Below are 24666 nucleotides of genomic sequence, written 5' to 3' on the forward strand. Positions count from 1 at the left end.
AATATTAGCATTCAAAATTTTATAAATGAACTTTTTATAAATCAAATTATACTATCCCTAGAACCAAACAGTGGTACTAAACCTGGGGAAATGAAGAATTTTTTCTGAATGAACAAATCTGCCAATACAGACAAGGGGTTTCCGGATTCACATTATGATATAATGTACTTGATATAGCACTGTTTCTTTTTGTAGCCTTCTGACCTATATCCTTATTGCACAATACCTGGACTGTTCAGTGACCATATGAGCCAATTAAGAAGAAATACCAAAATAAATGTTATTAGCCCCAAAACAAGTTACCTCATGCTCAGAAGATTAAAAATAAGTAATAGTCACCAAACAGAAGACAACTTTCATCCCTATTACCAAAGGAGAATATCTTCCAAAAATACCAATTTGCCCTTGAAGAACAAGGTAGAAGGATTAACTCTAATGAATATCAGATTATAATAAAGTTAGAGCAATTAAAAAAAACTGTGGCATTAGCACAAGGACAGAGAGAAGGACCAATGGGACAGAGTCTAGAAATAGACCCAAACATATGATTTAACCCAAGCATTTGACTTATGACAAAGGCTGACTATAGACTAATGGGGAAATGATAGTCTTTTCTATAAATGATACCAACAAGATTATGACTCTGTATGAAAAAAAAGGAAATGTGGCCCCCTTCCTCAAACCACATAGAAATATCAATTCCAAATGGATTACAGATCTAAATACAAAAAAGTGAAACAATAAAACATCTGGAATATATGAAAGAAGAATATCTTTACTACCTTGGGTGTTCTAACTAAGTTATTTAAGTTTCTTTATTTCAAGGGAGAGAAAGTGTGTGCATGTGGGAGAGGAGCAGAAAGGGAGAGAATCGCAAGCAGGCTCTACACTGTGAGCACAAAGCTAGACACAGAGGTCAGTCTCACAAACCATGAGATCATGACCTGAGCTGAAGAGTCAGATGCTTAAATGACTGAGCCACCCAGGCACCATTTTTTTTTTTTTTTAAGTTTGTCAACTTTTAGAAATTTTATAATTGATGATTTGACATACATTAATCACAGGGCCAAACTAATGGCCAAAGTTGCCTATATCTCTCCCATGGTCTGGTTTTTGTGGGTGCACAGAAATCATATTACAAACCCTACAACCACAAACTCCAACATCTGTGTTTTTGCTTTCTACCTAATAGGGGACATTTCCACCTAACAACTTCTCACTCCTGTAGTAATAAAGGCTTTTGTGATATTGTCCCCTCATTCCTTTGGCTCCTGACCAACGCTGGTACTTCCCCATGTGACCCCATGTTGCAAGCTCCTCTCTCTCAGAAATCATAAGTAATAAAAATCTTCTTTTAATAACATCAGCCTATGTCATCACTTAGTCATCTCCATAAATTAAAATCCCACGGGTACAGTCAAGACATTGGGGTAGGTAAAGACTTCTTATGCAGGATACAACAACCACTATAAAGGAAAAGGCATAAACTAGGATCTACATTTAAATTAAGAACTTCTAATAAGTCACGCAAAGAAAGTCAACAAAGATCTCACTGATATGTGGAATCTAAAAACAAAGAAAAAACCAAGCTCATAGACACAGAGAATAGACGAGGGGCTGCCAGAGGCAGGGGGTGGGCAAAATGGAAGAAGGAGGTCAAAGGCACAAACCTCCAGTTGTAAACTAAACAAGTCATGAGGATGTAATGGACAGCATGGTGACTATAGTTAATAGTACTCCTGCATATTTGGGGCACCTGGGTGGCTCAGTCAGTTAAGCGGCCGACTTAGGCTCGGGTCATGATCTCGCAGTCCGTGAGTTCAAGCCCCGTGTCGGGCTCTGTGCTGACAGCTCTGAGCCTGGAGCCTGTTTCAGATTCTGTGTCTCCCTCTCTCTGACCCTCCCCCGTTCATGCTCTGTCTCTCTCTGTCTCCAAAATAAATAAACGTTAAAAAAAATAATAATTGAACAGTGATTCTAAGAAGTACAGGCAAGAGAGTAGGGAAGAGCAGCAATACAGGATACACTGCTGATCATGATATCGCTACATGGCACCGTGGCTCAATCCTGCTGGAGACCATTCAGAGATGGTGTAGAGTAAGCTTCAGAAGCTATCTCCAGAAGTAAGGAAAATGGCATATTTATTAACCAACTCCTGTTTGGTATTGGTTAAGATCTATTGCTGGGCAACCACTCCCTGATTACCCTCAAGTTTCTCATGTGGCTAAAGAAAGTTCTCAGGCAGTGAGTTTCAGTTGTTTGTAGTAAGAAGACTTCCTTTTACAAAAGTGAATGCCAAGGGGATATGGGTGGCACAGCAACAATATCTACTCTACAACACTGGGTAAAAAAGTCAGTGAAATGGGAAAAGATTTGTGCAACACACAAAAACAACCAAGGAATCATAAAAGCTCTACAAACCCCAAAAAAAGATAACCCAAAATCGGCAAGAGACATTCACAAAAGAAGATATTCAAATGGTCAATATACATATGAAAGGATGTTCAACCTCATTAACAGAAAAATGCAAATTAAGAACACAATGAAATACCACTAGCTACCAATCACTATGGCTAAAATTTTTAAACTGATAATATTAGGTTTGGGGGAGGAGTAATGGGAATTCACATACACTGCTAGTAGGAGTATAAATTGATACGATCATTCTGAAAAACATTTTCATTATCTACTCAAGTTGAAGATATGCATTCCTCATGACTCAGAAATTCCACTCCAAACTATGTGCCCAATAAAAATATGTGCACAATTATATAAGGAAATATTTACAATATTGTTTAGCAATATTATTTGTAATTTCCAGAAACTGTCAACAACTCAAAAGTCCAACAGTGAAGGGGCGCCAGGGTGGCTCAGTTGGTTGAGCATCTGGCTTCGGCTCAGGTCATGATCTCACAGTTTGTGGGTTCGAGCCCCGCATCAGGCTCTGTGCTGACAGCTTGCTCAGAGCCTACAGCCTGCTTCAGATTCTGTGTCTCCTTCTCTCTCTCTCTGCCCCTCCCCTGCTCATGCTCTGTCTCTCTCTGTCTCTCAAAAATAAATAAATGTTAAAAAAATTTTTTTTAATAAAAAAAATTTAAAAATTCCAACAGTGAAATAAATAATGGTATATTCATACAGTGAAAGATTACATAGCTATAGAAATAAATGAGCTATAGATAAATGCAACAACATAGTTAAATCTCACAAACATAATGTTGGCCAAACAAAGCCACATATAAAAAATGCAGATGAATGTTTCCTTATATGTGAAGTTTTTTTAAATAATGGGTAAAACTAGATTAGAAAGAAAAACAAGAACACCATTACAAAAAAGTAGTTTCTTTTTGGAGGGAGGGAGAGAATAATGAACCGAAAGAAGCAAAACTAGAGTTTTTAAAGTAATAGCAAAACACCTATTTCTTTACCTGAGTGGTCATTACGTGGATGTTCACTTTGGCAATGCTTGAAGGCATTTTTGGTTGTTACAACCAGAGAGATTCTATTAGCATTTAGTGGGTAGAAGCCAAGGTTACTGCTAAACATCCTAGAACACATGGGACAGGAAAAGAATTATCCAGCCCAAAATGTCTATCATGCCTAGGTTGAGAAATTCTGCTGTAGAGGAGCTCTTACTACAAGCATACAGATACTCTTACACTTTCATATCACTGATGCTTTCTTCCCTGTTTGTTCCTTCTCTGTATCCCTCTCTAATCTCTCTACACTTTGCTGGCTTCTAAGAAGTAAGCTGCCATGAATCCTACAGTTGCAAGAACTAAATATTGCCAACACCACAAGAGTGGGTACATAGATCCTTCCCTAGTTGAGTACTCCATGTGAGTATTCCACCTTGGATGACATCTTAACTGCATGCTGAGAGACCCTAAGCAGAGAATCAAGCTAGAATGTACGTAGACTTCTGATTCACAGGAACTTGGAGATAATAAATATGTGCAGTTTTAAGCCACTATGGTCATGGTAATTTGTTATGCAGCAATAGACAACTAATTCAGGGTCTCTTTACAACTTTCTTCTTCAAAGCTGACAAGAGAGAGAATCTCTTCACGGGGAATTAGGAGCTAATTCTCTACTGGCCTTTTGCATTTTTGCCTATCTTCTGAGCAAAGACACTGACTGCCTTTGTTCTGGACAGTCTTTTCAAAGATGTTTGTATAGTGAGTAGTTTTGAAAGATACAGTGTCTCCTTCTAAAGCAAAGGGTGAGTTTGTTTACAGTCTCAGAAGATTAAGATGATATCTCCTCCAGAACAGTAGGCAAAATACTTATTGCTCGTTATAAAAGATCCAGGTTCCCTAATCTCTGAAATTCTCCCCTGTATAACACACTGCATGTGCGGGGGTCACCTGGCTCTCTTCACTTCACCCAGTGGGAAATGGAGTTTGGGGAATCAATCTAAGAAAATGCTAATACTCTAGCTACTGCTTGTTCTAAATACTAAAGTCCTGTCTCTCTGACCCAGGAGTCTTGTGTCTTCTGTCAGCATCTACCAAACTGGCAGGCTAACTTGTTAGCTTGCAAGTAGGTTAGAATATAATATCCCTTAGAGTTTCTGATAATACTATGCTGTAATTGTTTTTTTTACCCCAATCTCCACTCGATTATAAATTCCTTTGGATTAGAGACTTACTTCTTATTGGATCCCTAGAACTTGTTGCAATGCTTAGTAAAATAACTTGTTGAATAAATTTTTAAAAAGCAATGTACTGTACTAGATATTCTATATGGCAGCCTAACATCAGTGGGAAAAAAATTAAAAGTTATTCAAAATAAAGCAAAGATATTTGGATAAGAACTTGGAAAAACTTGCTTTTTTTGTTTTTTAAAAGGGTGTAAATAGTCCTCTTTTTAAATTAAGTGAGTTCTATGCCCAATGTGGGGTTTGAATTCACAACCCTGAGTTCAAGAGTCACATGCTCTGATGGAGCCAGCCAGGCACCCCAGAAAAACTTCTTTAATATCAAAATTTTCAAATGTTGGAGGAAGTATTTTGGATGTTTAAAATGGAAAATATGAGCATTCTTTATGCAATACATTGAAAGTAAGGTTATAAATATTATATAGAAAGAAAAGACATTCAGGTTAATCAAAATAAGGAAATTTAAGTTTCATTCTCAGGGAATATGATGATCCAGAAAACACCATTTTCTAAAATCAATATTCTTAAGAAGAAAGTATAAGAACTCATCTTAGGCAAATAATTCCACACTGGAAATTTTCAGAGAAAATTTAGTTCGTTTAGAAGTTTAAGATAATCATATAATTCAGCCAATGGAAGATTTAGTTCATTCACAAGTTTTGGCAAATCATGCAATTTAACCAGCACAAGTCTGAACTAATTTAGTAAATATTGTGTTTAATTAAGATATACATGCTTATATCAAATGAGGAAAGAGCTTAATTTAAAGTATATCTCCAGATGGTTAAGAAAAAAAAACAGCAACTAAGAAACAGTATAAGGAATACTGAAATTCACGAATCATGTATGAAGTCAATATATTGCTTAGGGTTCCACAAGAATTAGTAAATCTGAAAAGTATTTTAAAGGCTTCCACAAAGGACTGATGTGCTAATTAGGAAAATATTTACAGCTAGGACCAGTCCCTCCAAAACTAAAAAGGATATGGAAAGTAACACCGATCCTTAAAAATCTTAGAAGTAGCTATTGATTTTCTTTTCTGGACAGGAAAAAAGGAGTCCAGATTCTCAGCTTACATAATTACCTTAAATATTCCCCAGATGACTTTCCTAAAGTCTGAGAGTCAAACTGATTACAGATGCTGGCTAGCTAATGAAAGATATTTATGAGAGAGCTAGTTGGCCAAACTAACATTCCCTTCTTAATATTACCAGAAACAGTCTAATGCAAAATAAAACAAAACGAAAACATGTATGTTACTAATTCTTATAGCTAGTGACACTAAATTATGAGGCTGTATGACTATATAATACTATATATTACATGAGTTAACAACAAAAAGACTGCTCTTAGGTATAATCTGAGGATTTTTTCCTATAAAAAAAAAATGAAATGAAGCCTTAGTTTATATACCATGATGGGTTGAATTGTGTCCCCCCAAAAATATTTGTCAAAGTCTTAACACTCAGTACTTCAAAATGTGATCTTATTTGCAAACAGGGCCATTGTACAGGCAATGAGTTAAGATGATATCATACTGTAATAGGGTAGACTCTTAATTCAATATGACTGGGTTACATGTAAAAGACAGCCATGTGAAGACACACAGGGAGACTGCCATGTGACAAGGAAGGGAGAGACTGCAGTTATGCAGCAGAAAGCCAAAGAGCAATAAAGACTGCCAACAAACCACCAAAAGCTAGGAAGAGGCAAGAAAGGATTCCCCTATAGGTTTCAGAGGAAATATGGCCCAGCCTGTTGACATCTTGATTTCAGACTTCCAGCCTCCAGAACTGTGAGGCAATATATTTATCTTGTCTCAAGCCATACAGTGACTAGTATTTTGTTTCAGAAGCCATAGGGAGCTAGTAAACATACAAATTATCAGTATAGAGTGGCCAGTATCAGTAGTATAGAGTGTCCTATTCCTATGCTGCATTGCATTTTTCTGTGTAAAACATGTCATTCATAAGTAAAACTGTTTCTCAAGATATTTTTTATTTGAAAATATCACCCAAGGCAGTGGAATCTGGCAAAAGATCATAAAGGCTCTCTATGTTTATATTCGTACCTGATTGTTCATTTTAAGTCTCTGAAAGTCCTAAAATATTTAACGGCTCCAAAAAGACAGCTAAACAAGTGAAAAAAAAGGTGTGTGTGTGTGTGTGTTCGTGGGGAGAGAGAGAGAGAGAGAGAGAGAGAGAGAAAGAGAGAGAGAAAGAGAGAGAGAGAGAATAAAAGGTTAATGACACACACTAGCAAAAGTATATCCAAAAGTAAAATGAAGAACCTTCCCTGTATATTAAGAAATAATTTTATTTTAATATGAACACTGTGTTTTAATATTAGTTTTCAGGGTCCAAACAGGAAGAAGAGAGCATCCCTGGTATGGGAGAAGCAAAGCCAGAACAAAGTAAGAATGGAGAGGTGGTACAGCACAGAAGGAGAAGGAAGGTACCATAATGGAGGGCTGCCCAGCACAGAGTATATGAACCTGAACAAGGTCAAGAGGGTATCCACACAAGGGGAGAGAAGGCAGCCTGGTGTAGTAAAACCTATGGAAAGTCTCTGTGTAGGAGGGCATTTTAATACAGAGTATCAGAACCCGAGAGAGGTGAGATGGAGAAGGATGGTTTAGTAGAGAATGCTAGAACACAGGCAACAATGAGGATAACATCATAGGACAGAGAGTGGCAGCAGTCAGAGACTGGTCACATAGATGGGTCAAATATGCTAATATATTAAGGATACTGAGAGCCAGATTTCTCATTGTCAGAGAAGGGAGTTACTAATATTGAAGTAGAGAAAATGAATATGAACCTTGGGATGTTAAACTGAAATTGGAGGTATTGTTGTGAACTGATAGTTTTCAATTGTACAGATGGATATAGAAATAAATATAGAGGTAAATGTGTATATATTTATACATTTACTCATATATGTATACTTATTCCCTATTCATGAGAAGGCTTGGGAGCAGTGACACCCCAAAAGTAAAGACTGCCCAGTGCCCAGATCTTGATTTCTAAATGTCATAGCCCATTAAAATGAACCAGAGCTCCTGGGGGGAACTGGCTAACTCAAAGGCTAGGCAGAGAAAGTACAAAAAAAGCCTGGTTCATTTTCTTGAGCCAAAAAGTGATAAGGGCTCAAAGAATGATGGGTGTATTTCCAAAGGACTTAGAGACCAATTAAAAGGGGCTTGTGCTAGTCAAATCTGAAACAATTTGAGATTCAAAATAAATATGGATAGTAATATTGACAGTAAAGGATTATAACCAATTTAATATGAAACCATGAATCCACAGAGATTAAATACAATGAACATTTGATAATAGGATATTTACATAGTCTCAAAGTACCTCCCCAGAGAATACTTTTAATTACATAAGGAAAATAGTAATTTTATAGTGGAGAAGCAAAAAAAAACCCCTTCAATCAAGTACACAAAGTTATCATCATCATAATGGAACAAATCAAAATCATGAGCCATCTGATAAGATGTCATAAGAACACTGCCTCATTTCTGTGATATTCCTACCAAAGATACATTACCTGAATCTAATAATGAGGAAACATCAGATAAACCCAAACTGAAAGATAATAACAGACCTGTAATTTTCAAATGTCAAGGTCATGACTGAAGCCTAAATAGACAAAAAACTAAAGGCAATTTTCTGCATCTCAACTGAATCCTTTTCCTGTGAAAGGACATTATCAGCACAATTAGCAAAACTTGAATCGGGCCTGAGAATTAAAGGTATTATCACTGTTAATTTCCTTACTTTGAAGATTTATTGTGGTTGACTAGAAGAATATCCTTGTTTATAAGAAATACTAATGTATTTGGCAGTGAAAGAACATCATGTCAGCAAGTTACTCTTTTTTTTTTTTTAACATTTATTTATTTTTGAGACAGAGAGAGAGAGAGAGCATGAACAGGGGAGGGTCAGAGAAAGAGGGAGACATAGAATCTGAAACAGGCTCCAGGCTCTGAGCTGTCAGCACAGAGCCTGACGCGGGGCTCGAACCCACAGACCGCGAGATCATGACCTGAGCCGAAGCCGGATGCTTAACCGACTGAGCCACCCAGGCGCCCCAGCAAGTTACTCTTAAAATTAAAAAAAAAAAAGAGAAGTTTTTTGTAATGTATTTGCAAATTTTCTGAAGGTTTGAGATTTTATTTAATTTTTATTTTTTTAAATAAACCTTTTTTTAAAAGGTTGAAACCTTTTAAAGATCTTACATGCTACCAGAGAATGGAGGGGGCAAAGTCAGGATATCTCAATGGTTTCACCTTGTCAATAGGAACATTATAAGCTACAAGACAGTGGAGAAGTACCTCCCAATTCTGAAGGAAAATTATTTCCTGGATAGAATTTGATTTTCAGCTATCAATCAATTATGAGAGAATAATAAAACATTTCAGAAATGCAGTCTCATTGTTTTTCAGAATGTGCTCTAGAGAATATGCTCTACAAAAAAGGAGAGAGTAAGCCAAATCAGAAGACAACCTGGGACACAAAAAAACGAGATTCAACACAGGAGAGACAGAAAAATGCTGAAGAGAAACCTGGGGCCACAGCTGTAGACTAAACAGAGGGGCAACCAGTCCAGATTGGAACAGGTCAGAAACCAATGAGAGAGGCATCTTCAAGGTGTTGAAACTGATTATCTATAGTGAATAAATATACTGAGAGCATATTTTAAATCTGCTGAGAGGATATTGAGATACTTGATGGAAATATTTATGCCTGAGTTAGTGAAAGCATACAGTAAAACATACAAATAGAAAAAGTTATTCATTCTGAGGAAAAAACATGTAAAAAGTTATGCAAGCTCAACTCTGTGTAGCATGGATAATCATATTAATTTTTATCTACTAAGATTATGTTGTAACCCTACTGGGTGATGAGAGGTAAGGAAGTGTCCATGTTTATGAGAAAATAAAGAGTTAAAGATTCATCCTTCTGCCAGGAAGTTAACATGTAATGTCAAAGGATATCATCAAGAAAGTAAAAAAACAACCTAAAGAATGATAGAGAACATTTGCAAACCATATATTCAATAAGGGCCTTATATCTGAAATATATAAAGAACTCTTATAACTCAATAATAAGATAAAGAACCCAATTAAAAATTAGAAAAGGATATGAATAAACACTTCTCCAAGGAAGATATGCAAATGGCCAATAAGCACATGAAAAGAGGCTCGACATCATTAATCATCAGGGAAATGCAAATAAAAAACACTAGATATTACTTCACACCCACAAGGATGGCTACAATCAAAAAGTCAGATAATAACAAGTGTTGCCAAGGATGTGGAGACATCAGAACCTCGTAGACTCACTGGTGGGAATGCAAAATCATACAGTAATTTTGGAAAACAGTCTGGCAGTTCCTTAAACAGAGTTATCATATGACCCAGCAATTCTACCCCTAGGTTTATATCCAAGATAAATGAAAACTTATATGCACACAAAACTTGTACATAAATATTCATAATATATTCATAATAATCAAAAGTGGAAACTCAAATGAATAGACATTTGATGAATAGACAAATGAAATGTGCCATATCTATACAATGGAATATTATTTGTCAATAAAAATAATCAAGTATTGATATATGCTACAGTATGAATTAACCTGAAAACACCATGCTAGGTAAAAAAAAAGCCAGTCACAAAAGACTACACATTGTAGGATTCCATTTATATGAAATGTCCAGAATCGCCAAATCCATAGAGACAGATAGTAGACTAGTAAAAGTCAGGAACTGGGGGGTTGGAGGAAAAGGTTGGGGGGAATGGGAAGTGATTGCTAATGGGTACAGGGTTGCTTTATAGGGTGATGAACATGTTCTAAAATTGACTGTAGTGATTGTGGTACAACTGTGTGAACATACTAAAAATGACTGAATTTTAAACTTTAAATGGGTGAAGTATATGCTTTGAGAATTTTATCTTAATAAAGTTATGTTTTAAAAAATAATGAACTACAGGATATATGTACAAGTAAAATGTATGACAACAGCCCAATGGGAAGGAAAGGGGAATTGCAGCACACTACTGTAAAATTCTTTTTATTTCAGCTTTATTGAGGAATAATTAACAAATAAAATTGTAAAATATTTAAAGTGCACATTGTGGTTATTTGATACTCATATACATTGCAAAGATTCCCCCCAATTAATTAACTAACATATCCATCTCCTCAATATTTTTTTGGTGAGAAGAACTTTTAAGTTCTACGCTCTTAGCAAATATCAATTATACAAGACAGTGTTACCAACTATAGTCACCATGCTTAACATTAGATCCTCAAACCTCATTCATGTTATAGTTGAAAGTCTGTGCCTTTTACCAACTTCTCCCTATTTCCCCCCACACTCCAGTCCCTGGCAACCACTCTTCTATCCTCTGTTTCTAGGAGTTTGGTCTTTTTGTGTGTGTGTATGTGCATTATACATGTATGCATGTACCCACGTATGCACATATGTATATATGTATTCAGATTTCACATGTAACTGATACAATGCATTTAAATTTCACATATAACCAATACTATGTAGTATATATCTCTTTCTGGCTTATTTCACTTAGCATAATGTCCTCAAGGTCAATTCATGTTGTTGCAAGTGGCAAGATTTCCTTCTTTTTCCTGGCTACATAATATTCTGCCTGTATGTGTGTGTGCACGTGTTGCATTTTCTCTATCCATTCATGTATCAGTGAACACTTAGGTTGTTTCTGTATCTTGACAATCGTGAATAATGCTGCAATGATCTCTTTGAGATCTTTTTTTCATTTTCTCTAGATATATACTTAAAAGTGGGATTGCTGGATCATATGGTAGTGCTATTTTTAACTTTCTGAAGAATTTCCATATTGTTTTCCACATAGGCTGTACCAATTTACATTCCCACCAACAGTGCACAAGGTTTCCCTTTTCTCTGCATCCTCATCATCACTTGTTACCTCTTGTTTTTTGTTTTTTGGGTTTTTTTGATGACAGCCATTCTAACAGGTGAATATCCCACTATTGTGTTAATTTGCATTTTCCTGATGATTATTGATGTTGAGCACCTTTTCTTTACAAAATTTTTTTTAATGTTTATTTATTTTTGAGAGAGAGAGAGACAGAGTGCAAGTGGGAAAGGGGCAGAGAGAGAAGGAGACACAGAAGCTGAAGCAGGTTCCAGATTCTGAGCTGTCAGCACAGAACCCGATGCAGGGCTTGAACCCACAAACTGTATGACCTGAGCCAAAGTTATATGTTTATCTGACTGTACCACCCAGGTGCCCCAACCACCTTTTCATATATCTGTTGGCTATTTGTATGTCTGCTTTGGAAGAATACCTATTTAGTTCTGCCCATTTTAAAATCAGATTGTTTTCTTGCTATTGAGTTGTAGGAGTTTTTTACACATTTTGAATAATATCTCATCAGATATGGTTTGCAAATATGTTCTCCAATTCTGTAGGTGCCGTTTCATTTTCTTGATCATTTCTTTTGCTGTGAAAAGATTTTTAGTTTGTTTGTTTTTGCTTTTGTTGCCAATAGTGTATGGTTCTTACATATGTGAGGTGATGTTACATTATTTGAAGTAGACTGAATTTAGCTAAAGATGTGTAAGTCCTAAAGCAACCCATGAAATATAAAAATTATGAGTTCTATATAATCAATCAACAAAGGACATAAAATGGGGTCATAAAAAATACTCAATCCAGAAGAAGGCAGAAAAAAGGAAAAAGGGAACAGATGAGATAAATAGAAAAAGAAGTACCATCATGGCAGATTTACTCAAAACATATCAATAATCTCACTAAGCATAAATGGAATAAACACCAATTAAAAATAATATATTCTCTGTATACAAAAAGCAAGACCCAAATATATATTGTCTACAAGAAATCCACTTTAAATATAAAGACACAAATAAGTTAAAAGCATAAGAATTGCAAAAGCTATACCACGTTAACATGTCAAAAGAAAGCTGGAGGGGTGCCTTGTGCTAGGCTCAGCACTGAGCATGAAACCTGCTTGAGATTCCCTCTCTCCCTCTGCCCCTCTCCCCTGCATGGTCTCTCTCTAAAAATAAAATAAAATTAAGTTAAATTAAAATTAAAATTAAATTAAAAGCTGGAGTGGATATATTAATATTAAACACAGTAGGTTTCAGAGCAAAAACATATTATGAAGGAAAAAGAGGGTTATTTTATAATGATAAAGCAGTCAACTCATCAAGAAGACATAGCAAGAGAAGGGAGGATGAACAAAGCTGGCATCATAGCAGGAGGACCCTAGGCTTGTTTTGTCCCTCAAACACAGCTACTTAACTATCAAATCATTCTGAATCCTCAAGAAATTGATCTGAGGTATGATAGAACATACTGCACAACTAGAGGGAGAGAAGAGGCCACACTGAGGAAGGTAGGAAGTTTTGGGGAAAAATGGACCACAGGGGGCTGCGGAGGGGAGGGAGCCCCTGTCACAGAAAAAGGTGAGAGACAGTGGAATGCACAGGGATAAACACAAGAATATTTCCCCAAAACCACTGGCTGGGAAAACAAGAGGGGCTAAATTTGGTGAGTTTTTACAACCAGTGGGGCTCAAAGACTGGAGTTTTAGAGGTCCCCAGGCTTGGCTGGGACAGAGACCTGAGGAAGCTGCTCTACTCCTGGAGAAGAGGCAGGCAAACAACCCTGGGGCAGACTGCATGATCTGAGGAATGCCTAAGGGGCATCGGGAGAGACTGTTTCTCCTTTTGGGACTGTTTCTCCTTTTTGGCGACCATCTATGAGAGGTAGCATTGCTTCTCTAGGGACAAAAGAACCAGCAGGTGTTATTTCCCTCCTCCAACCTTCAGCATAGGTGCAGAGGAACCAGCTGAGGGTGAGTATCCTGGATACCAGTTTTTCACTGAACTTTACTCCAAAATCCATGCTCCTACACTCTGGTGCAACTGCCATTCTGAGTCAAACCTGCATCAGTCCCAACAGGGGAAGACCCTTTCCCAGAGAATAAGCGCAGATCCCTGTCACACCAGGTCCCTAAAGTTTGGAATTTTAAAAGTCAGCAGGCCTGGCTAGGGTAGAGGCCAAAGTATTCTATGCTGCTACAGGCAGGTAAGCAACCCAGACAGAGTGTGAAATTAGTGATCTGAAAAATGTCTGTGATGCACCATGGGAAATTATTCACTCCTCTGAAAGTGCTTCCATGAGAGCAGCAAGCACAGACTCTCCTCTCCAGGGACAAAGAACCTGGTTGATGCCATTTTCCTCCTCTACCCCTCAGCATAAACCAACTTCAATAAATAGCAAAGGACCAACACTGCCTGCCTAACCTGCTAACGCTAAGTCCTACCCCTCTGCACTCTGCTGGGACTGTTTTTCTTCAGCAAGAGTGACTACCGACCAGTACAGCAGGCCTCTCCCCCATAAGACCAGCACAAACACCCCCACATACACCATGTCTACCGACATTAGAGTCCTGCAAAGCTTCAGTTCTAGTGAAAAGAGCATTAGGTCTCTTTTAGCAAGTATACTAGAGCACAACTAGTTAAAACTCACCAGACTCTGCCCAAGGTCCAAACACTCCCAACTGCAAGCAAGGAGAAACTGAAGACAACCAACCTAAGGCACAGAGCAGCCAAAACACATCACCAAAGTGCATGTACCACACACCAGAGACACTTCCTGAAGGACCAGGCCCTGGATATTATATGACCTCTTCTTCACATCCTTCCTCTCAGGAACAGGAAACATAACAGGTTTTCCTAATACCCAGAAGACAGAGGCCTAGACAAAATGCCAAGACAGAGGAATTCATCCCAAAATAACGAATAAGAACAGGTCATGGCCAGGGATCAAATTGAAACAGATACAACTAACATGCCTTATCAAGAATTTAAAGCAACAATCATAAGGCTACTACATGGGCTCAAAAAAAGCATGGAAGACATTAGGGAGACCCTTACCACAGAGATAAAAGAGCTAAAAGAAAAAAAAAAACAATCAGGCCAAAATTAAAAATATAATAACCAAGATCTGAAACCAACTGAATGTAATGAGCGCCAGAATACAAGAAGCAGGGGAATATATAAGTGATAGAGAAGATAGAATTCTGGAAAATAATGAAGCTGAACAAAAGAGAGAAAGAAAAATTTGGGGTCACAAAAGTAGACATAGGGAACCCAGTTACTCCATCAAACATAATAACATTTGTATCACAGGAGCCCCACAAGAAGAGAGAGGGAAGGGAACAGAAGGTACATTTGAGGAAATTCTAGCTGAAAATTTCCCTAATCTGAGGAAGGAAACAGATATCCAAATCCAGGAGGTACAGAGAACTCCCATCAAAATCAACAAAACAGGCCAACACCAAGGCATACTGTAGTCAAATTTGCAAAATATAAAGAAAATATCCTAAAAACACCAAGACAAAAGAACTTATAAGGGAAGACAAATAAGTTTAGCAAAAGATCTCTCCACGGAAACCTGGCAAGTCAGAATACAGGGACATGATACGTTCAGTGTGCTGAATGGGAAAAATCTGCAGTCAAGAATACTTTTTCCAGCAAGGCTGTCATTCAGAATAAAAGGAGAGATAAAGAGTTTCCCAAACAAAAACTAAAGGAGTTCATGACCACTAAACCAGATTTGTTAGAAATATTAAAGTGGACCCCTTGAGTGGGCAAGAAAGACCAAAAGCAACAAAGACTAGAATGGAACAGAGAAAATCTCCAGAAACAACAACAAAACAAGTAATACAATGGCACTAAACTCATATCTATCAATAATCACTCTGAATATAAATGGACTAAACACTCCAGTCAAAAGACAAAAGGATGTCAAATGGTTAAAATAAACAAGACCCAACTATATATTGCCAACAAGAGACTCATTTTAGACCTAAAGACACCACCAGATTAAAAGTGAGGGGATGGAGAATCATCTATCATGCTAATGGATGTCAAAAGAAAGCCAGAGTATTGAGGCATCTGGGTGGCACAGTCAGTTAAGCATCCAACTTTGAGTCAGGTCACAATCTCATGGTACGTGATTTCAAGCCCCACATGCTGGGATTCTCCCTCTCTCTCTCTCTGCCCCTCCTCAAAACAAATAAATAAAAACTTAAAAAAAAAAAAGAAAGAAAGAAATCCAGAGTATCAATAGCTCTATCGGACAAACTAGATTTTACACCAAAGACTGTAACAAGAAATGAAGAAGGACACTAGATCATAATAAAAGGGACTATCCAACAAGAAAATCTAACAACTGTAAATATTTATGTCTCCAACTTCAAAACACCCAAATATATAAAACAGTAACAAACATAAAGGAACTCATTGATAATAATATAATAACAGTAGGTGACTTTCATATCCCACTTATATCAATTGACAGGTCATCTAAGCAAAAAGTCAACAAGGAAGCAATGGCTTTGAATGACACACTAGACCAGGTGGGACGTAAGAGATATATTCAGAACATTTTATCCTAAAGCAGCAAAATATACATTCTTTTCAAGTGCACATGGGATTCTATAGATAATATACTAGGTCACAAATCAGGCTTCAACAAGTACAAAAAAGACTAAGATCATAAATGTATTTCTTCTAACCAAAATGCTATGAAACCCGAAGTCAACCACAAGAAAACATTTGGAAAGGGGCGCCTGGGTGGTGCAGTCGGTTAAGCGTCCGACTTCAGCCAGGTCACGATCTCACGGTCTGTGAGTTCGAGCCCTGCGTCAGGCTCTGGGCTGATGGCTCGGAGCCTGGAGCCTGTTTCCGATTCTGTGTCTCCCTCTCTCTCTGCCCCTCCCCCGTTCATGCTCTGTCTCTCTCTGTCCCAAAAATAAATAAAAAACGTTGAAAAAAAATTTTTTTAAAAAAGAAAACATTTGGAAAGACCCACAAATAACATGGATGTTAAAGAACATCCTACTAAAGAATGAATGGGTCAACCAGGAAATTAAAGAAGAAATAAAAAATGAAATGAAATGAAAACACAAAACCTTTGGGGTGCAGAAAAAGTGGTCATAAGAGAGAAGTATATAGTAACATAGGTCTACCTCAAGAAGCAAGAAAAATCTCAAACAATCTAACTGTACACCTAAAGAAGCTAGAAAAAGAACAAATGAAGTCTAAAGCCAACAGAAAAAGGGAAATAATAAAGATTAGAGTAGAAATAAATGATATAACAACAACAACAACAACACAGAACAGATCAATGAGATTAGGAGCTTGTTCTTTGAAAAAAATTAATAAAATTTAATAATCCCCTAGCCAGATTTATCAAAGAAAGAGAAAAAGAGAGAGAGAGAGAGAGAGAGAGAGAGAGAGAAGACCCAAATACATAAAATCACAAATGAGAGAGGAGAAATAACAATGAAAAATTGTATGCCACCAAACCAGACAATCTGAAAGAAATGGATAAATTCCTAGAAATGTATAAACAACCAAAACTGAAACAGGTAAGAAATAGAAAACTTGAACAGATTGATAACCAGCCAAGATACCGAATCAGTAATCAAAAATCTCACAACAAACAAAAGTCTAGGGCCAGATATCTTCACAGGGGAGTTCTACCAAACATTTAAAGAAGAGTTAACACCTATTCTCTCACGCTATTCAAAAAAATAAAAATGGAAGGAAAACTTCCAAATTCATTCTATGAAGACAGCATTACTGTGATTCTAAAACCAAAGACCCCAATTAAAAACAAAACAAAACAAAACAAAACAAACATTACAGGCCAATATCCCTGATGAACATGGATGCAAAAATTCTCAACACAATACTAGCAAATAAAATCCAACAGTACATTAAAAGAATAATTCACCATGATCAAGTGGTATTTATTCCGGGGTTGCAAGGGTAGTTCAATATTCATAAATCAATGCGATACACCACATTAATTAAACAAAAGATAAGAGCATATGATCCTCTCAATAGATGCAGAAGAAGCATTTGACAAAGTACAACATCCATTCATGATAATAACCCTCAACAAAGTAGGGAGAGAGGGAACATATCTCAACATAATAAAGTTCATGTATGAAAAACCCACAGCTAATATCATCCTCACTGGGCAAAAGCTGAGATCCTTTCCTCAACATTCAGGAACAAGACAGGGATGTCCACTCTCAGCACTATTATCTAACATAGTACTGGAAGTCCTAGCCTCAGCAATCAGACAACACAAAGAAATAAAAGGCATCCAGATCAGCAAGGAAGAACTCAAACCTTCACTATTTGCAGATGAAATGATACTTGATATAGAAAACCCAAAAGACTCCACCAAAAATCTGCTAGAACTGATACACGAATTCAGTAAAGTTACAGGATACAAAATCAGTGTACAGAAGTCTGTTGCATTTCTATAGACCAATAATGAAGCAGCAGAAAGATAAATCAAGGAATCAATACCATTTACCATTGCACCCAAAACCATAAGATACCTAGCAATAAACCTAACCAAAGAGGCAAACTATCTGTATGCTGAAAACTATAGAAAGCTTATGAAAGAAACTGAAGAGGACACAAAGAAAAGGAAAAACATTCCAGACTCACGGATTAGAAGAACCAGATATTGTTAAGATGTTTACATTACCCAAATCAATCCACATTTAATTCAACCTCTATCAAAATGCCACAATGCTATGAAACTTGAAATCAACCACAGGAAAAAGTCTGGAAAACCTCCAAAAGCATGGAGGTTAAAGAACACCCTACTAAAGAATGAATGGGTCAACCAGGCAATTAGAGAAAAAATTTAAAAATGTATGGAAAAAAAGTGAAAATGAAAATACAACAATCCAAATGCTTTGGGATGCAGCAAAGGCAGTCCTGAGAGGAAAACACATTGCAACCCAGGCTTATCTCAAGAAATAAGAAAAATTCCAAATACAAAATCTAACAGCACACCTAAAGGAAATAGAAGCAGAAGAGCAAAGACACCCCAAACCCAGCATAAGAAGAGAAATAATAAAGATCAGAGCAGAAATAAACAATAGAATCTAAAAAAACTGTAGAGCAGATCAATGAAACCAAAAGTTGGTTTTTTGAAAAAATAAACAAAATTGATAAACCTTTATCCAGGCTTCTCAAAAAGAAAAGGGAGATGACCCAAATAGATAAAATCATGAATGAAAATGGAATTATTACAACCAATCCCTCAGAAATACAAGCAATTATCAGGGAATATTATGAAAAATTATTTGCCAACAAACTGGACAACCTGGAAGAAATGGACAAATTCCTAAGCACCCACACACTCCCAAAACTCAAATAGGAATAAGTAGAAAACTTGAACAGACCCATAACCAGCAAAGAAATTGAACCAGTTATCAAAAATCTCCCAAGAAATAAGAGTCCAGGACCAGATGGCTTCCCTGGGGAATTTTACCAGACATTTAAAGCAGAGATAATACCTATCCTTCTCAAGCTATTCCAAAAAATAGAAAGGGAAGAAAAACTTCCAGACTCATTCTACAAAGCCAGTATTACCTTGATTCCTAAACCAGACAGAGACCCAGCAAAAAAAGAGAACTACAGGCCAATATCCTTGATGAATATGGATGCAAAAATTCTCAACAAAATACTAGCAAATTGAATTCAACAGCATATACAAAGAATTATTCACCATGATCAAGTAGGATTCATTCCTGGGCTGCAGGGCTGGTTCAACATTCACAAATCAATCAACATGATACATCACATTAATAAAAGAAAAGAACCATATGATCCTGTCAATCGATGCAGAAAAAGAATCTGACAAAATTCAGCATCCTTTCTTAATAAGAACCCTCGAGAAATCAGGATAGAAGGAACATACTTAAACATCATAAAAGCCATTTATGAAAAGCCCACAGCTAATATCATCGTCAATGGGAAAAACTAAGAGCTTTCCCCCGAGATCAGTAACAAGACATCAGGAACAAGGATGTCCACTCTCACCGCTGTTGTTTAACACAAGGTTGGAAGTGCTAGCATCAGTAATCAGACAATAAAAGGAAATCAAAGGCATCAAAATTGGCAAAGATGAAGTCAAGCTTTCACTTTTTGCAGATGACATGATATTATATATGGAAAACCCAACAGACTCCACCAAAAGTCTGCTAGAACTGATACATGATACAAAATCAATGTACAGAAGTCAGTTGCATTCTTATACACTAACAATGAAGTAACACAAAGACAAATAAAGAAACTGATCCCATTCACAACTGCACCAAGAATCATAAAATACCTAGGAATAAACCAAACCAAAGATGTAAAAGATCTGTATGCTGAAAACTACAGAAACCTTATGAAGGAAATTGAAGAAGACATAAAGAAATGGAAAAACATTCTGTGCTCATGGATTGAAAGAATAAATATTGTTAAAATGTCAATACTACCCAAAGCTATCTACACATTCAATGCAATCCCAATCAAAATTGCACCAGCATTCTTCTCGAAGCTAGAACAAGCAATCCTAAAATTCATATGGAACCACAAAAGGCCCTGAATAGCCAAAGTAATTTTGAAGAAGACCAAAGAGGGAGGCATCACAATCCCAGACTTTAGCCTCTACTACAAAGCTGTAATCATCAAGACAGGATGGTATTGGCACAAAAACAGAAACACAGACCAATAGAATAGAATAAAGATTCCAGAATTGGATCTACAAATGTATAGCCAGCTAATCTTTGACAAAGCAGGAAAGAATGTCCAATGGAAAAAAAGACAGTCTCTTTAACAAATGGTGCTGGGAGAACTGGACAGCAACATGCAGAAGAATAAAACTAGACCATTTTTTTTACACCATTCACAAAAATAAACTCAAAATGGATAAAGGACCTGAATGTGAGACAGGAAACCATCAAAACCCTAGAGGAGAAAGCAGGAAAAGACCTCTCTGACCTCAGCTGCAGCAATTTCTTACTTGACACATCTCCAAAGGCAAGGGAATTAAAAGCAAAAATGAACTATTGGGACCTCATGAAGATAAAAAGCTTCTGCACTGCAAAGGAAGCAATCAACAAAACTAAAAGGCAACCGACAGAATGGGAAAAGATATTTGCAAATGACATATCGGACAAAAGGCTAGTATCCAAAATCTATAAAGAGCTCACCAAACTCCACACCCGAAAAACAAATAATCCAGTGAAGAAATGGGCAGAAGACATGAATAGACACTTTTCCAAAGATGACATCCAGGTGGCCAACAGGCACATGAAAAGATGCTCAACATCACTCCTCATCAGAGAAATACAAATCAAAACCACACTGAGATACCACCTCACGCCAGTCAGAGTGGCTAAAATGAACAAGTCAGGAGACTATAGATGCTGGAGAGGATGTGGAGAAACGGGAACCCTCTTGCACTGTTGGTGGGAATGCAAACTGGTGCAGCCGCTCTGGAAAACAGCGTGGAGGCTCCTCAAAAAATTCAAAATAGATCTACCCTATGACCCAGCAATAGCACTGCTAGGAATTTACCCAAGGGATACAGGAGTGCTGATGCATAGGGGCACTTGTACCCCAATGTTTATAGCAGCACTTTCAACAATAGCCAAATTATGGAAAGAGCCTAAATGTCCGTCAACTGATGAATGGATAAAGAAATTGTGGTTTATATACACAATGGAATACTATGTGGCAATGAGAAAGAATGAAATGTGGCCTTTTGTAGCAATGTGGATGGAACTGGAGAGTGTTATGCTAAGTGAAATAAGTCATACAGAGAAAGAGAGATACCATATGTTTTCACTCATGTGTGGATCCTGAGAAACTTAACAGAAGACCATGGGGGAGGGGAAGGAAAAAAAAAAGGTTAGAAAGGGAGAGAGCCAAAATAAGAGACTCTTAAAAACTGAGAACCAACTGAAGGTTGATGGGGGGGTGGGAGGGAGGGGAGGGTAGGTGAGGGGTACTGAGGTGGGCACCTGTTGGGATGAGCACTGGGTGTTGTATGGAAACCAATTTGACAGTAAATTTCATATTAAAAAATAAAAATAAAAATAAATACCACCACCATTTTTCACAGAGCTAGAACAATCCTAAAATTTGTATGGAATCACAAAAGACTCCAAACAGTCAAAGCATTCTTGAAAAAGAAAAGCAAAGCTGGAGACATCACAATTCTGGACTTCAAATTATATTACAAAGCTGTAGTGATCAAGACAGTCTGGTACTGACACAAAAAGATACACAGATCAATGGTACAGCATATAAAATGCAGAAATGAACCCACAACTGTAACAAAGCAGGAAAGAATATCCAATCGAAAAAGACATTCTCTGCAACAAATGGTGTTGGGAAAACTGGACAGTGACACGGAGAAAAATGAAACTGAAAACTGGACCACTTTCTTACATCATACACAGAAATAAACTCAAAATAGATGAAAGACCTAAATCCTAGAGAAGAACACAGCAGTAACCTCTTTGACCTTGGCCACAGCAACTTCTTACTAGATATGTCTCCTGAGGCAAGGTAAACAAAAGCAAACATGAACTTTTGGGACTTCATCTAGATAAAAAGCTTCAGCACAAAGAAGGAAACAATCAACAAAACTAAAAGGCAACTGATGGAACGGGAGAAGATATTTGTGAATTACATATCAGATAAAGGGTTAGTATCTAAAACATATAAAGAACACATAAAACTCAACACTCAAAAACCAAATAATATAATGGGCAGAAAGACATGAATAGACATTCTTCCAAAGAAGCCATCCAGATGGCTAACAGACACATGAAAGGATGCTCAACATCACTCATCATCAGGGAAATACAAATCAAAACTACAATTAGATATCATCTCACACCTGTCAGAATGGCTAAAATAAAAAACACAGGAAACAACAAGTGTTGACAAGAATGTGGGAGGAGAAAGGGGAGCCTTCTTACACTGTTGGTGGGACTGAAACAAGTGCAACCACTCTGGAAAATAGTATGGAGGTTCCTCAGAAAGTTAAAAACAGAACGACCTTATGACCCAGCAACTGCACTACTAGGTATTTACCCAAAGGATACGAAAATACTGATTCAAAGTGATGCATGTACACCAATGTTTATAGCAGCATTATTAATAGCCAAATTATGGAAAGAGCCCATATGTCCATCAACTGATGAATAAAGAAGATGTACATATATACAATGGAATACTACTCAGCCATCAAAAGGAATGAAATCTTGCCATTTTTCAATGATGTGGATTGAGCTAGAGAGTATTAGCTAAGTGAGATCAGTCCAAGAAAGACAAATACCACATGACTTCACACATGTGGAATTTAAGAAACAAAACAGATGAACATAGGGGGAAAAAAATGAGAGAGGCAAACCATAAAACAGACTCTTCGGGAGCCTGGGTGGCTCACTTGGTTAAGCACCCAACTCTTGATTTTGGCTCAGGTCATGATCTCACGGTTGTGAGATCAAGCCCCACAAGATTCTCCCCCTTCCTCTCCCTTTGCCCCTCCCCTGCTGGTATGCACACTCTCTTTCTCCCTCAAAAAAGAAAAAGAAATAAATAAATAAACGAGACTTGTAACTATAAAGAACTGAGGATTACTGGAGGGGAGATGGGCAGGGGTATGGGTTTAAATTGGTGATAGGTATTAAGGGGGGCACTTGTGATGAGACTGGGTGTTGCATGTAAGTGATAAATCACTAAATTCTACACCTGACGCTAATAGTATATTGTATGTTAACTAAAATTGAAATAAAAACTTGAAAAAGAAAAAAAAAAGAGAAGGAAATGATTTTGAACTTTATATATGCAAATTAATAGTATATACAAAATGTCCACTGTATAAAAAAGAAAAGAACTTCAGAGAAATCGACAAATCCACAATTACAGTTGGAGATATCAGCATGTTTCTTAATAATTGATACAATAAATAGATCCCCCAAAACAATAAAGATATATAATTGATACAATAAATAGATCCCCCAAAACAATAAAGATATAGATATAGACACTATCAATCAACCTGAATGGACATTCATGGAAAATTCAATTCCACAACAGCAAAGTACACATTGTTTTCAAACATACATGGAACATTTACAAGAAAGATCATATTCTGGGCCATAAAAATGAGTCAATAAAGCTAAAAGGATTCATACTAGACAATATGTGTCCTTGATCACTATGAAATTAGAGATCTCTACAGAAAGATATCTAGAAAGTTTCCAAATACTGGAAACTAAATAACAAAAAAATAGCCCATATGTCAAAGAATAAATTAAAAAGGAAATCAGAAAGTAGTTTTAACATTTTTGATTGGAAAAGGAAACACAACATATCAAAAATTGTGAAATATAGCTAAAGCATTACTCAGAGGGAAATTTATAGCACTACAATGACTATATTAAAAAAAAAGTCTCAAATGAATGATCTCAGCTTCTCTCTTCACAACCTGAAAAAAGAGAAAACTAAGTACAGAGTAATCAGAAGAAGGAAAAAGGGAGAGGAAGAAGGAGAGGGAGAGGAAAACCAAAAAACAGACTTCAACTATAGAGAACAAACTGATGGTTACCAGAAGGAAGATGGGTAGTGAGTGGGTTGGGTTAAATGGGTAATGGATATAAAGGAGTGCGCTTGTTGTGATGAGCACTGGATGGTGTGTGTGCAAGTGTTGAATCACTAAATTCCACACCCAAAATTAATGTTACACTGTATGTTAACTGGAATTGAAAATTAAAAACTTGTAAGGGAAAAAATAACAAATAAATAAATATTCAATAAAAAAAAAAGACTGATAAAAGCAGAAATCCATGAAATGGAGAACATGAAAAAGAAATCAATTAAATCAAACAATGGTTTCTTGAGAAGACCAATAAATTTGATAACCTCTAGTCAGAATGACTAACAAAAAAGAGAGAAGCACCTGGGTTGCTCAGTTGGTTAAGCAACCAACTCTTGATTTTGGCTCAAGTCATGATCTCACAGTTCATGAGATCCAGCTCCTTCTTGGGCTCTGCACTGACAGTGTGAAACCTAT

General features: G+C 36.8%; 1 protein-coding gene and 1 long non-coding RNA gene across 2 annotated transcripts in view; one reads left to right on the forward strand and one right to left on the reverse strand.

The window, feature by feature from the left end:
• Positions 1-24666, reverse strand: part of MSH4 (mutS homolog 4) — an 88995-nt gene that overhangs the window by 36537 nt on the left and 27792 nt on the right. The gene's annotated exons all lie outside the window — the stretch shown is intronic.
• LOC109266664 (uncharacterized) overlaps positions 7358-24666 on the forward strand; it is a 37439-nt gene continuing 20130 nt past the window's right edge. Inside the window, exons 1-2 of the long non-coding RNA XR_002079809.2 lie at positions 7358-7503; positions 9111-9284. This is a non-coding gene — a long non-coding RNA (uncharacterized LOC109266664). The remainder of the gene's footprint in view (positions 7504-9110; positions 9285-24666) is intronic.

The sequence above is a fragment of the Panthera pardus genome, unplaced genomic scaffold (genome assembly GCF_024362965.1).
Source record: "Panthera pardus isolate Hobbes unplaced genomic scaffold, ASM2436296v1 HiC_scaffold_11, whole genome shotgun sequence".
NCBI lineage: Eukaryota > Metazoa > Chordata > Mammalia > Carnivora > Felidae > Panthera > Panthera pardus.